This window comes from Triticum urartu, chromosome 2, assembly GCF_003073215.2.
Source record: "Triticum urartu cultivar G1812 chromosome 2, Tu2.1, whole genome shotgun sequence".
Taxonomy (NCBI): Eukaryota; Viridiplantae; Streptophyta; class Magnoliopsida; order Poales; family Poaceae; genus Triticum; species Triticum urartu.
This window is the reverse complement of record NC_053023.1, coordinates 11007106-11018157: the sequence shown is the minus strand read 5'-3', so window position 1 is coordinate 11018157 and position 11052 is coordinate 11007106.

Below are 11052 nucleotides of genomic sequence, written 5' to 3'. Positions count from 1 at the left end.
CATCTTCAAGACAGGTTTCTTTGGGTGTTTGCCAAGTTTGTTCGTCTGTTCAGTCATGAATGTACCATCCTTGCTACCAATAAACGAGACTTCTTTGAGTTCAGATAGAAAATCCAGGCCATCAAGAGCATATGTTGTCCCACTGGAACAGTCAAGCTTGAGCAGCTCAAGATTTTTCATTGTCTCTGATCCAAATTCCACTGATAATGAGCTGGAGTTGCAACCAATCTCGAGGATCTTGACCTTTTTGTAGGCGGCCAACACGCTTGCATCTATCATGAGGATAAAATTGAGGCGGGTGATGTTCTCTGGCAGGGTGACTATGGAGGTGCCTCTGACATCCAAAGTCTGCAGTTGCCTCAGATGATCCATATTGCCTGGCAGATGGTGGACCTCACACCGTCCTCGTAATGAGAGGAACTTGAGGCGCCGCAGCCATTTTACTATTTTTCCAAGATCATCATAATCTAAACCAGATGCATCCTCTAGATCAAGCACCCGAAGAAGAATCATATTTTCAGGGATGAAGAAAGATTCCCACTTCCCAAACACTGTTAGTGACCTTAGCCGCGAGAAATTCATGCTCTCAAACACAATTCTGTCTCTATTCCAGTCGTGTAATATGATAAGGTGACGTCCTGTGCGCCAAGTGGTTAGGGCACAATTAGGCCCCAGCTCAAGAGGATTCTCTCTGGAAAAAGAGGATGTTGACTATTTTGTTAGACCCTTTACACGAGGGGGCAGGTGGTAGGTGATGAGTTACACGTGTCCCACAATTCATATATATTTATGTACTAGTCATAAACCTTTGCTTGAGCTATAAATTATACAAACATCATATAATTTCAGAAAGTTTGTGCGTTACTACTTTATTTGATAAAAACTCCAAATATCCGGTCACATGATAGCTAGATAGAGGGTCATTAGATTCTTCACTAGAGTGAAGACATGTTATTCTACAAATCCTTGAGGAATTTTACGAGACAAAACTGAAAAGGTCAGCAATTAATAGTTTTCTAGCTTCATATTTTCAAAGATGTGCATTACATATTCATAATAAATCATTAGTAAATACTTTAACTTGTGAGCTAGACAAAAATAACAAGTGTTTAGGTCTATAATAGCAAATAGTTCATCATTGCAGCTCCATGTTTTATCAATTTACGTGGCCTATACAAATAAAAATACTTGTTAGTGAAATTTTCAAGGTGTGCAGTGAACATCTAAATATACTTGTGGAAACCTATTCCGAATTTTCTGCAGACCTAAACATGTTTTTAGATTAGAAAACGAAACCGATTTTCCATTTCTATATTTGAGGCACCTTACCTTCTTGCAGAGGGCACAACCAGAGTGCTCGGGCGACAACTGCTTGAGCTCTAGTATCTAGTACGGGCCCCGATGCAGGAGCTTTCTACTTCGGGTTGCTGCGCGGACACGATGATCTAGCTGCCTTTCATCCTGTCCGGAAGGAAAGTCCTCAAAGCATGCCAATTGGCCATGTTTGGCAGGTCTTCCACGACGACGAGGTACCTCCCATGTTCGACTAGCTCCTGGAAGTCCCTGAAGAGAACTTCCTGGGTTCCCTGCATCATTCTTAGCACGTCTGTACCTATGGCTGCACAGAACTGAAGCATCAAGCTCCGGATGAAATCTTGGGGACTGAATGGAGGCATTGGCTTCGCCCAGGCGCGGTGGGTGAAGGCTTTGGTAGATCTCTGGGTCAATGTAGCTCTTGGTTATGAATCTTGATTTGATGTGATCGATCCTGTGGATGGAGTTCGAACAATTGTATCAGAGCTAGGTCGATTTGAAGATGCGCTTGCCCCGGGGAGGCGACCCCTACTAGCTCCTCGTGGTGGGTGATACAGTTGCTGGTGTAGCGACGAGGAGGAGCGGGTGATATAGTTGCTGAGTGATGCAACGAAGAGGAGGAACAAGTGATCGTCGTTCGTTCGACCGACAAGGAGGGAGACGGCAGGTTGTCGTCGGGAAGACGATGGAAGGAGATCGTTGATGTGAGAGGTAGTGCCAAGGTGCGGCGCTGGAGCTCATCAAGATCGTCGTCCGGGGAAGTCGAATGAGTCAAGGAGTCATGCGAGTTGTGTGGCAATCTCAACCCAATTTTCATGAAGAATATAGTAAGAATGACCTCCCAGCTTGCATCCAGAGTTGTGTGGCAATCTCAATGCATTTTTGACCATGGAAATAAGTTCTCCCTCCCCTCGTTTGTGAGAGTGAGGGTCAAGGGAATGCCAGTTTTTAATAGCTTCATGTCGAACTGAATCGTCCAGTTCTCATTGATGGCCAGGTTGGCCACACGCATGAAATCCTCCCTTCCCCAACAAGGGATGCATTGAGCATGATAAAAAGAAAACATAAATTAGGTGAACTTATCATGTAGCATACCGTCCATCCCATGAAAGCATAAAAAGAAAAAACATGAAGTAAACGGAATGTTAACATACCGCCAACTCCACGAAGTCGTCGTGAAGATCAACACAAATCTCATTGGAAGTTAGGTGATCTTCGTGACAGTCACCAAGCCTCGTGTCGCCACAAATGTGGCATGCATCGTTCATTGCCTACATTCATGTTATGAAATAATTCTAAATGTTACTCCGCAAACATTCAGAATTATTTGCGGCTAAAATGTTACTCCACAAACATTCATGTTATGAACTAATTCTAAATGTTACTCCGCAAATATTTTAGCCGCAATGTTTGCGGCTAAAATGTTTGCGGAGTAAATCAGAAACTTTTTAGCCGCAAACATTCTAACTATAAATAGAAGGAACTAATTAATAGCCGCAAACATTCTCACTATATTATATATAGGTAGATTTTGCTTTGATTTATTACGATTTAGAAATTTGATATGCTATGTGGAGCACACTGACAATCCATTCATCTATATCTCATACATGTTCTGATTTATTTTACAATTTGCTATGCCTGATATCGAATAGGATAAATGCAGGGTAATTAGGTACTAGCTAAAACAATGATATATATTAGGAGTTGGCTCTGAGTAAAACATGGATTACAATGATTCATATTTCTTTCTAGAATATATATGTTCTACATCAACCAATAATATAGGGTATGCACGGACAGCAAATTTGGGCATGACTTATGCTACAAAATCAAAACATTAAGTATCCAAATTGTTGCGAAACGGAAATTAATCAACGTTTCACAATATTGCAAACACTTCTTTTAAGCCCCGTTAATCTACAATCTATATTGACGGGCATATAATCACCAACATTAATCTACAATGTAACTTGAATCAAATATAATGACCTGCACACTGCTTGATCACGAGGTGGACGAGGGATTGGTGGCCTCGGCTAAGGAGGAGGTTGGTTGCCGGCGGCGATGTCCGCCCCCGCTGCTGGAGGAGGCCACGACCGCGGCAAGGGGGGCGCGACGGAGGACAGGGACCCCGTGGACAAGGGGAAGCCTCGGCGAGGAGGCGGGCGGGCCGCGATGGAGGACGAGGGATGCCGCGGTTAGGGGGACGGGCCGCGCGAGGGGGGCGGATGTGGTGTAGGACGGGGGCGGCGATGGGGGATGGACCGAGGTGGAGGACGTCGGCGTCGTAGGGCGGGCGTGGGGCGCAACGGAGGAGGACATACGTTGTGCTTGGATCCAGATCTGTTTTAGGTATGTAACTGGCAGTAGTCTACCAACGGCGGGTGCCGACCAAGTATAGTTAAAGTTGCTGTGGCGAGCAGCACTTAGCACCCGCCAGCCCAAACTTGTGAATAAATAAGCACCGGGAATAACCCGCCACTAAGCACTGTCGGGTCGTGGGCACACCCGCGGAAACATACTTGTGGCAGGTCGGCCATTCCGCTCGCCACTGCTTTAGCTTTTGTAGTGGCGAGCAATTACGGACACCCACCACTAGTTAGGGTTCACTTATAAGCCCTTTCCCAGTAGTGAAATGAGTAAAAAGGTAAACGGAAAATATTTTTGTATTTTTGTTAAAACGTTTTAGAAATGGAGGAGATGAAAATGAGAGGCAAATGGGAAATAATGTAAATGCAAGGAGATAAAAGTTTATGTGATGGTACTTGTTAGATGTTGATGATGTCTCGCCGGCAACTGAGCAAGAAATTCTTTCTGCTACTTGTGATCTGCGTTAGGATTTCCCCGAAGAGGAGAGAATGATGCAATACAATAGAGATAGGTATTTTCCTCAGTTAAGAACTAAGGTTATCAATCCAGTAGGAGAACCAAGCAACAACTCGTTAACAGCACCTGCACACAAACAACAAATCCTTACAAGCCAACGTGAACAAGGGGTTGTCAATCCCTTGACGGTTAAGAGCAAGATTAAATTGTGTAGTTTTTGATATATAGATCAGACAAAAATACAAAAATACGCAGTAAGGTATTTTTAATTTTAGTATATGATAAAAGATAGACCCGGGGGCCATAGTTTTGCTAGAGGCATCTCTCTTAAAAATAGCATATGGTGAGTAAACAAATTACTGTTGGGCAGTTGATAAGAAGAAAATAATTATGAAGATATCCAAGGCAATGATCATATATAGGCATCACGTCGGAGACAAGTAGACCAAAACGATTATGCACCCACTACTATTACTCCACACATCGATCTCTATTCAACATGCATCTAGTGTATTAAGTTTATGAAAAAATTAAGTAAGATGATATGATGTAGACAAGATAAACTCACATATAAATAAACCCAATCTTTTTACCCTTAATAGCAATGATACATACGTGTCATGTCCCCTTCTGTCACTGAGATTGAGCATCGCAAGATCGAACCCATTACAAAACACATCTCCCATTACAAGAAAAATCAATCTAGTTGACCAAACCAAATCAATAGTTCGAATAGAAATACGAAGCTATAGTAATCATGCATAAAAGAGTCCAGAGAAAACTCAAATAATAATCATGGATAGATCTGATCATAAACTCACAATTCATTGGATCCCAACAAACACACCGTAAAAATTCATTACATCGAATAGATCTCCAAGAACATCAAGGAGAACATTGTATTGAAGATCAAAGAGAGAGAAGAAGCCACCTAGCTAATAATTATGGACCCGTAGGTCTGTCGTAAACTACTCACCCATCATCAAAAGGGCAGCAAGGTTGATGTAGAGCTCCTCCATGATCGACTCCCTCTCTGGTAGAGTACCAGAGAAGGCCTCCAGACATGATCTCGTGGTTCTGGACTTGCGGCGGGGGGAAAAGTCTTTTGGGTGTATCTCTGATTTCAGGGGAATATGTGAGTATTTATAGATGTGGAAATAGGGTTTGATGTGCCACGAGAGGCCCACAAGCCTGGCCCCTAGGGTCTGTCGCTCCCTCCTGGCTCTTCTGGCCATCTCCTGAACCTTCTAGGGTCTTTTTTGGTTTAGAAAAAATCAATTCAAAGTGTTTTTTCCGTTTTGACTTCGTTTGATATTGATTTTCTGAAAAGCCAAAAATGTGTAAAAAACAACAACTGGCACTGGGCAATATGTTAATAGGTTAGTCCCAAAAAATGATATATAATTGCATATAATGACATGTACAACATTCAAAATTGATAATACAATAGCATGAAACAATAAAAAATTATCGATACGTTGGAGATGTATCAGTCATCTCCACTCTACAATGTCAAAGCAAGCACTATAAACCCTCACTACCGATCACGAACAATCACTATCGAATTCCAACAGGACACGAGTTTTTTTTACCTTACTGGCATTTCATCGAGGATTTAGCGGCCGTGTTTTTTGCTGCCGCCGCTTGCGCCGGAGCAGTCGCCATAGGGGCAGCCGGAGTTGCCCATGAGGCGTATGCCTTGCATGAGCCGGCGCTGCGATCTTCTTCGTCTTTTTCTTGGTGGCCGCCTCGACGAGCGCCGCCGCTGCCATTGGCTTTTGGTAGGTGCGGCGGGAAGGCGGCCTGCCGTTGCCGAAGACGCGGTGGCCACGCCGGACACCATTGGCGTGGTTGGAGCCGGCGCTTGGACGTGGTGGTTCTTTGTCATCCCCAAGCTTTTTTTCGCCAACGGCGACGGCGTGTGGGTGGATTCCGGTTGCGATTCACCGGCGCCGGCGGCCGGCGGAGTAAGCGGGGGGTGTTGGCTATCCATTCCGTCCGGCTCAGAGGTCATCGGTGGCGGCATGGAGGCCGGCGGCAGCGGCGGTGAGAGGTAGTGCGGCGTGGGAGGGAGAGACTCAGTTTTACTTGGCTGCCTAAAGTTGGAGTAATTTAGGGATTTTTTTAGGGTAATAGGAAGTTGGAGTAAAAAAATTATTTTGTTAACTCTTTTAGAGGATCGGCTAGGTCCGGTTTAAGGGACTAAAAGTTTGGTACTCCCTTACGGCCTTTTAGGGGATCGATTAGAAATGCCGTCACACTCTAAACCTATTTTTTTGGCGGCCACTACAAATCAGTCGGTTGATTTTAGAAAAAGATCAACAGCCTAGATAGCCGTCCGATCTAGAGCGCCTAGTCGTTCGATGCATGCTCGCAGAAATACATAGCGTGTCTTCATCCTCTTGATGTCTACTACACAACCTTCTTCTTGTAGACATTGTTGGACCTCAAAGTGCAGAGGTTTGTAGGACAGTAGCAAATTTCCCTCAAGTGAATGACCTAAGGTTTATCAATCCGTAGGAGGCGTAGGATGAAGATGGTCTCTCTCAAGCAACCCTGCAACCAAATAACAAAGAGTCTCTTGTATCCCCAACACACCCAATACAATGGTAAATTGTATAGGTGCACTAGTTCGGCGAAGAGATGGTGATACAAGTGCAAAATAGATAGTAGATGTAGGTTTTTGTAATCTGAAATAATAAAAACAGCAAGTTAAGAAGTGGTAAAAGTGAGCGTAAACGGTATTGCAATGATAGGAAACAAGGCCTAGGGTTCATACTTTCACTAGTGCAAGTTCTCTCAACAATAATAACATAGATAGAACATATGACAATCCCTCAACATGCGACAAAGAGTCACTCCAAAGCCACTAATAGCGGAGAACAAACGTAGAGATTATGGTCGGGTACGAAACCACCACAAAGCTATTCTTTCGGATCAATCTATAAAAGAGTTCGTACTAGAATAACACCTTAAGATACAAATCAACCAAAACCCTAATGTCACCTAGATACTCCATTGTCACCTCAAGTATCCATGGGCATGATTATACGATATGCATCACACAATCTCAGATTCATCCAACCAACATAAAAGTACTTCAAAGAGTGCCCCAAAGTTTCTACCGGAGAGTCAAGAACGTGTGCCAACCCCTATGCATAGGTTTCCAATGTCACGAAACCCGCAAGTTGATCACCAAGACATACATCAAGTGTTCTCATAAAAGACTCAATCCGATAAGATAACTTCAAAGGGGAAACTTGATTCATCACAAGAGAGTAGAGGGGGAGAAATATCATAAGATCCAACTACAATAGCAAAGCTCGGGATACATCAAGATCGTGCCATAGAGGGAACACGAGAGAGAACATGAGAGAGAGAGATCAAACACATAGCTACTGGTACATACCCTCAGCCCCGAGGGAAAACTACTCCCTCCTTGTCATGGATAGCGCCAGGATGATGAAGATGGCCACTGGAGATGGATCCCCCCCCCTCCGGTAGGGTACCGGAAAGGGGCCCCGATTGGTTTTTGGTGGTTCTGGAGGCTTGCGGCGGCGGAACTCCCGATCTATCTTGCCCTCTGATGTTTTTAGGGTATATGGAGATATATAGGCGGAAGAAGCACGTCGGTGGAGCTCCGAGGGGCCCACGAGGCAGGGGGCGCGCCCAGGGGGGGCCCTCCACCCTCGTGACCTCCCCGGAAACTTCTTGGAGTAGGGTCCAAGTCTCCTGGATCACGTTCGGTGAGAAGATCACGTTCCCGAAGGTTTCATTCCGTTTGGACTCCGTTTGATATTCTGTTTCCTCGAAATACTGAAATAGGCAAAAAACAACAATTCTGGGCTGGGCCTCCGGTTAATAGGTTAGTCCCAAAAATAATATAAAAGTGGAAAATAAAGCCCAATATAGTCCAAAACAGTAGATACAGTAGCATGGAGCAATCAAAAATTATAGATACGTTGAAGACGTATCAGGCATCCCCAAGCTTAATTCCTGCTCGTCCTCGAATAGGTAAATGATAAAAAGAGAATTTTTGATGCGGAGTGATACTTTGGCATAATTTCAATGTAAATCTTCTTAATCCTGGTATGAATATTCAGATCCGAAAGGTTCAAGACAAAAGTTCATATTGACATAAAAATGATAATACTTCAAGCATACTAATCAAACAATTATGTCATCTCAAAATAACATGGCCAAAGGAAGTTCATCCCTACAAAATCATATAGTTAGGCTAAGCTTCATTTTCGTCACACAAAGATGTTCCCAACTTCTATACCCCCGATGACAAGCCAAGCAATTGTTTCATACTCAAATAATCTCAAACTTTTTCAACCTTCACGCAATACATGAGCGCGAGCCATGGACATAGCACTATGGGTGGTATAGAATATGATGATGGGGATTGTGTGGAGAAGACAAAAAAGGAGAAAATCTCACATCAACGAGGCTAATCAATGAGCTATGAAGATGCCCATCAATTGATGTTAATGCAAGGAGTAGGGATTGCCATGCAACGGATGCACTAGAGCTAAGAATGCTCAACAAAAGAAAACTAGTGGGTGTGCATCCAACTTGCTTTCTCATGAAGACCTAGAGCATTTTGAGGAAGCCCATCGTTGGAATATACAAGCTAAGTTCTATAATGAAAAATTCGCACTAGTATGAACAAGACAACTTATGAGACTCACTATATGAAAATCATGGTGCTACTTTGAAGCACAATATATGAGACTCACTACATGAAGAACAAGGTGCTACTTTGAAGCACAAGTGTGGAAAAAGAGATAGTAGCATTGCCCTTTTTATTTTCTCTTTTTTTGGGCCTTTCTTTTTTTTCTTTTTGGCATTTCTCTCTTTTTTTTGACTGGGAAATGCTCTAATAATGATGATCATCACACTTCTATTGATTACAACATAATGATTACAACTCGATACTAGAACAAGATATGACTCTATATGAATGCCTCCGGCGGTGTACCGGTATGGTGCAATAAATCAAGAGTGACATGTATGAAAAATAATGCATGGTGGCTTTGCCACAAATACGATGTCAACTACAAGATCATGCAATGGCAATATGACAAAAGTAAAGCATGTCATGATGATGATGATGGTGGTGGAAGCTGCATGGCAATATATCTCGGAATGGCTATGGAAATGCCATGATAGGTAGGTATGGTGGATGTTTTGAGGAAGATATAGAGAGGTTTATGTGTGAAAGAGCGTATCATATCACGGGGTTTGGATGCACCGGCGAAGTTTGCACCAACTCTCAATGTGAGAAAGGGCAATGCACGGTACCGAAGAGGCTAGCAAATGGCGGAAAGGTAAAAGTGCGTATAATCCATGGACTCAACATTAGTCAAAAGAACTCATATACTTATTGCAAAAATTTAGAAGTCATCAAAAATCAAGTACTACGCGCATGCTCCTAGGGGGATGGATTTGTAGGAAAAGACCATCGCTCGTCCCCGACCGCCACTCATAAGGATGCACAAGCCAGGTACACTTCATGCTTCAAATTTGTTACACAACTTTAACCATACGTGCATGCTACGGGACTTGCTAACTTCAACACAAGTATTTCTCAAATTCACAACTACTCAACTAGCATGACTATGATATTATCACCTCCATATCTCAAAACAATTATCAAGCATCAAACTTATCTTAGTATTCAACCCACTAAAAAGAAAGTTTCACATATCTTGAATACCAAGTATATTAACATTAAGCAAATTACCATGCTATTAACGACTCTCAGAATAATCTAAGTGAAGTATGAGAGATCAAGTTTCTTTAAAACAAACCACCACCGTGCTCTAAAAGATCTAAGTGAAGCACTAGAGCAAAAATTATCACGCTCAAAAAGATATAAGTGAAGCACATAGAGTATATCAAGCTCAAAAGATATAAGTGAAGCACATAGAGTATTCTAACAAATTTCAATTCATACATGGCTCTCTCAAAAGGTGTGTACAGCAAGGATGATTGTGGTAGACTAACAAGCAAAGACACAAATAATACAAGACGCTCCAAGCAAAACACATATCATGTGGTGAATAAAAATACAGCTCCAAGTAAATTACCGATGGAAGTGGACGAAAGAGGGGATGCCTTCCGGGGCATCCCCAAGCTTTGAATTTTTGGTGTCCTTGGATTATCTTGGGGATGTCATGGGCATCCCCAAGCTTAGGCTCTTGCCACTCCTTGTTTCATAATCCATCAAAAGAATTCACCCAAAACTTGAAAACTTCACAACACAAAACTCAATAGAAATCTCGTGAGCTCCGTTAGAGAAAGAAAACAAAAGACTACTTTAAGGTACTGTAGTGAACTTGTTCTTTATTTGTATTGGTGTTAAACCTACTGTATTCCAACTTCTCTATGGTTTATAAACTATTTTACTAGCCATAGATTCATCAAAATAAGCAAACAACACACGCAAAACAGAATCTGTCAAAAACAGAACAGTCTGTAGTAATCTGTTACTAACGCAAACTTCTGGAACCCAAAAAATTCTACCAAAATTAGACGACCTGGAAAATTTGTTTATTGATCAGCAGAAATTGGAATCACTATTTTATCACGTTCTGGTGATTTTTGACAATTCGGGCACTGAGTGCAAAGATTCTGGAAATTACAGCAAGATCAAATAACTATCTTCCAAGAAGATCTAATAGGTTTAACTTGGCACAAACACTAATTAAAAGATAAAACCACATCTAAACAGAATCTAGATGGATTATTTATTCCTAAACAGAACCAAAAACAAAAAACACAAAATAAAATTGGGTTGCCTCCCAACAAGCGCTATCGTTTAACGCCCCTAGCTAGGCATGATGATTTCAATGATGCTCACATAAAAGATAAGAATTGAAACATAAAGAGAGCATGATGAAG